Below are 5,557 nucleotides of genomic sequence, written 5' to 3'. Positions count from 1 at the left end.
ACACAATAAAACCAAACAGGGCTGGGCTAGGGGTATGATGACTCAATGAACACAGCTTGCCGAGCACTGGGGAAGCCAAGAGTTAGACCCTTAGTGGGGTGGGGTGAGGGTGTGGTTAGGCAAAGGACTTGAATAGATATTTCTCCAAAGAAGATTTGGAAATGGCCAATGCACACAGAAAAATATGCTTAACAGCATGAATCATTAAAGAAATAAAAATCAAGAGGACAGTAAGACATTCATCCAGCTAGCCCTGGTGGTTAATTCCATGCTGTTAACCTTAGTGCTGGTGGGGAGGGTGTTAGGCAGGTGGACCCAGAATTCAAGGGCAATCTAAGTCACAGATTAGTGACATCTCTAGTGAGACCCTGTCTCTAGAGGAACAATAAGGGTTAATAATTCCTATTGGCGAAGTAGTGGTGATGCATGCCTTTAATCCTAGCTCTCATGAATGTGAGAGAGACAGATCTCTGAGTTTGAGGCAGGGCTGGTCTATAGAGTGAATTCCAGGAAAGCTAGGGTTACATAGAGAAACCCTGCCTCAAAAGCAAACAAAACACAAAACAACAAACAACAACAACGAAACCCCCCTAACAAAAAAATAATTCATACCTATTAAGATGTCTATAATAGCTTTCCCGTTTCCATCTGTGCCTGGAGATGACCCTGTACCACAGCTCTCTGTACCCAGATCCTGCTGGGTGCTGACACTCCTAAGAGCACAGGTGAGACCACCACTTCTGCTCACATTCTTGTCCCAAGAGGAACCCACCAAGAGCGCTCAGGATACAGCAACCTAGGAGCAGTCTGGGACAGGATCATTCTGGTTTCCACCTACACCCAGAGCTGATCCTGGGCCACAGCTCTCTGAATTCAGATTCCACTAGGAGAAAGTCAGTCTCCCAGTAGTGCTGACACACAGGTTTATAAGAGGGTCAAGCCATTGTCAGAGACAGCAGGACCAGGTAACACTAGAGAGAAGCAGATGGTGAAAGGCAAGGACACGAACCTAAGCAACAGAAACCAAGGGGACTTGGCATCATTAGAACCCAGTTTGCCCACCTCAGCAAGCCCTGGATACAACCAGCGCATCAGAAAAGAAGGTTTAGATTTAAAAACACAAGTCATTATGATGTTAGAGGTCTTTGAGAAGGAAATAAATAACCCCCTTAAAGAAATACAGGATAACACAGGGAAACAGGTAGAAGCCCTTAAAGAGGAAACACAAAAATCAACCAAACACGTGAAAGGATTTGAACAAAACCACCCAGGATCTAAAAATGGAAATAGAAACAATAAAGAAATCACAAAAGGAGACAACCCTGGAGATAGAAAACCTAGGAAAGAGATCAGGAGTCATAGACGCAAGCATTACAACAGAATACAAGAGATAGAAGAGGAGAATCTCAGGGGCAGAAGATACCATAGAAAATATTGACACAACTGTCAAAGAAAACGCAAAACACAAAAAGCTCCTAACCCAAAACATCCAGGAAATCCAGGACACAATGAGAAAATCAAACCTAAGGATAATAGGTACAGAAGACAGCAAAGATTCCTAGTAAATGTATTCAACAAAATTATAGAAGAAAACTCCCCTAACCTAAAGAAAGAGATGCCCATAAACATACAAGAAGCCTACAGAACTCCAAATAGATTGGACCAGAAAAGAAACTCCTCCTGTCACATAACAGTCAAAACACCAAATGCACAAAACAAAGAAAGAATATTAAAAGCAGTAACGGAAAAAGGTCAAATAACATATAAAGGCAAACCTATAAGAATTACACCAGACTTCTCACCAGAGACCATGAAAGCTAGAATATCTTGGGCAGATGTCAGACAGACCCTAAGAGAACACAAATGCCAGCCCACGTTACTATATCCAGCAAAATTCTCAATTAACATGAATGAAGAAACCAAGATATTCCACGACAAAACCAAATTTACACAATTTCTTTCTACAAAACCATCCCTACAAAGGATAATAAATGGAAAACTCCAACACAAGGGAAACTACACCCTATAAAAAGCAAGAAAGTAATATAATTTCAACTAACCCAAACGAAGATTGCCACACTAACATAATTCCATCTCAACAACAAAAATTACAGGAAACAATAATCATAGGTCCCTAATGTCTCTCAACATCAATGGACTGAATTCCCCAATAAAAAGACATAGACTAACAGACTGGATACATAAAGAGAACCAAGCATTTTGCTGCATACAGGAAACACACCTCAGTGACAAAAACACATACTACTTCAGAGTAAAAGGCTAAAAACCAATTTTCCAAGCAAATGGCCCCAAGAAACAAGCTGGAGTAGCCATTCTAATATTGCAAAAAAATTGACTTTCAACCAAAAGTTATCAGAAAAGATAAGAACACTTCATATTCATCAAAGGAAAAATCCACCAAGATGAACTCTCAATTCTGAATATCTATGTTCCAAATGCTAGGGCACCTACATTCATAAAAGAAACCTTACTGATGCTAAAAGCACACATTGCACCTCATATAATACTAGTGGGACACTTCAATACCGCACTCTCATCAATGGACAGATCATGGAAACAGAAACTAAACAGAGACACAGGGAAACTAACAGGAGTTATGAACCAAATGATTTAACAGATATCTATAGAACATTTTATCCTAAAACAAAAGGATGTACCTTCTTCTCAGCACCTCATGGAACCTTCTCCAAAACTGACCATATAATAGGTCACAAAACAGGCCTCAACAGATACAGGAAGATAGAAATAATCCCATGTGTCCTATCAGATCACCATGGTCTTCAATAACAACAAAAACGACAGAAAACACCCACACTCATGGAAGCTGAACAATGCTCTACTCAATAATAACTTAGTCAAGGAAGAAATAAAGAAATTAAAGACTTTCTAGAATTTAATGAAAATGAAGATACAACATACCCAAACTTAAGGGACACAATGAAAGCAGTGTTAAGAGGAAAACTCATAGCTCTGAGTACCTCCAAAAAGAAACTGGAGAGAGCATACACTAGCAGCTTGACAGCACACCTAAAAGCTCTAGAGCAAAAAGAAGCAAATACACCCAGGAGGGGTAGACAGCAGGAAATAATCAAACTCAGAGCTGAAATCAACCAAGTAGAAACAAAAAGCACTATACAAAGAATCAACAGAACCAGGAGTTGGTTCTTTGAGAAAATCAACAAGATAGATAAACCCTTAGCCAGACTAACCAAAGGGCACAGAGACAGTATCCAAATTAAGAAAATCAGAAATGAAAAGGGAGACATAACAACAGAAACTGAGAAAATTCAAAAAAAATCATCAGATCCTACTACAGAAGCCTATACTCAACAAAACTGGAAAATTTGGATGAAATGGAAACTTTTCTAGATGAATACCTGGTACCAAAGTTAAATCAGGAACAGATAAACCATCTAAACAGTCCCATAACTCGTAAAGAAATAGAAGCAGTCATTAAAGGTCTCCCAACCAATAAAGGCCCAGGACCAGACGGGTTTAGTGCAGAATTCTATCAGAACTTCACAGAAGACCTAATTCCAATACTATCCCAACTATTCCACAAAGTAGAGACAGAAGGAACACTACCCAATTCATTCTACGAAGTCACAATTACGCTTATACCTAAACCACACAAAGACCCAACAAAGAAAGAGAACTTCAAATTTCTCTTATGAATATGGATGCAAATACTCAATAAAATTCTCACAAACTGAATCCAAGAACACATGAAAACGATCATCCATCATGATCAACTAGGCTTCATCCCAGGGATGCAGGGATGGTTCGATATACGGAAATCCATCCATATAATCCACTATGTAAACTCAACGGAAAAAAAACCACATGATCATCTCATTAGATGCTGAGGAAGCATTTGAAAAAATTCAACACCCCTTCATGTTAAAAGTCTTGGAAAGATCAGGAATTCAAGGCCCATACCTAAACATAGTAAAAGCCATATACAGCAAACCAGTAGCTAACATCAAACTAAATGGAGAGGAACGTGAAGCAATCTCACTAAAATCAGGAACTAGACAAGGCTGCCCACTCTCTTCCTACCTATTCAATATAGTACTCGAAGTCCTTGCCAGAGCAATCAGACAACAAAAGGAGGTCAAAGGGATACAAATTAGAAAAAAAGTCAAAATATCACTATTTGCAGATGATATGATAGTATACTTAAGTGACCCCAAAAGTTCCACTAGAGAATTACTAAGCCTGATAAACAACTTCAGCAAAGTGGCTGGGTATAAAATTAACTCAAACAAATCAGTAGCCTTCCTCTACTCAAAGGATAAACAAGCTGAGAAAGAAATTAGGGAAATGATAACCTTCACATTGGTCCCAAATAACATAAAATACCTTGGTGTGACTTTAACCCAGCAAGTGAGAGATCTGTATGACAAGAACTTAAAGTTTCTAAAGAAAGAAATTGAAGAAGATCTCAGAAGATGGAAAGATCTCCCACAGTAATGGATTGGCAGGATTAATATTATAAAAATGGCCATTTTACCAAAAGTGATCTACAGATTTGCAATCCCCATCAAAATTCCAACTCAATTCTTCATAGAGTTAGAAAGAGCAATTTGAAAATTCATTTGCAATAACAGAAAAAAAAAACCCAGGATATCAAAAACTATCCTCAACAATAAAAGAACTTCTGGGGCAATCGCCATCCCTGACCTCAAACTTTATTACAGAACAATAGTGATAAAAACTGTATGGTAGTGATACAGAGACAGGCAGGTAGATCAATGAAATAGAATTGTAGACCCAGAAATGAACCCACACACCTCTGGTTACTTGATCTTTCAAAGGAGCTAAAACCATCCAGTGGAAAAAAGGTAGCATTTTCAACAAATGGTGCTGGTTCAACTGGCAGTCAGCATGTAGTCAGCATGTAGAAGAATGCAAATCGATTCATTCTTATTGCCCTGTACAAAGCTTAAGTCCAAGTGGTTTGAGGACATCCACATAAAACCAGATACACTCAAACTAATAGAAGAAAAAGTGGAGAAGAGCCTCGAACACATGGGCACTGGAGAAAATTTCCTGCACCAAACACCAGTGGCTTATGCTCTAAGGTCAAGAATCAACAAATGGGACCTCATAAAACTGCAACGTTTCTGTAAGGCAAAGGACACTGTCAATAGGGCAAAACAGCAACCAACAGACTGGGAAAAATCTTTACGAATCCTACATCCAATAGATAGTGAATATCCAATATATACAAAGAACTCAGGAAGTTAGACTCCAGAGAATCAACCAACCGTATTTAAAAAAAAAAATGGAGTACAGAGCTAAACAAAAATTCTCAACTGAGGAGTATGGAATGGCTGAGAAGCACCTAAAGAAATGTTCAACATCCTTAGTCATCAGGAAAATGTAAATCAAAACAACCCTGAGATTCCACCCCACACCAGTTGGAATGGCTAAGATCAAAAACTCAGGTGACAACAGATGCTTGTGAGGATGTGGAGAAAGAGGAACACTCCTCCATTGTTGGTGGGACTGCAAGCTGGTACAGCCTCTCTGG

This window comes from Rattus norvegicus, chromosome 1, assembly GCF_021556685.1.
Source record: "Rattus norvegicus strain SHRSP/BbbUtx chromosome 1, alternate assembly SHRSP_T2T, whole genome shotgun sequence".
In the NCBI taxonomy this organism is placed as follows: Eukaryota; Metazoa; Chordata; class Mammalia; order Rodentia; family Muridae; genus Rattus; species Rattus norvegicus.
The sequence above is the reverse complement of the archived record's forward strand: the minus strand, read 5'-3'. Positions refer to the sequence as shown.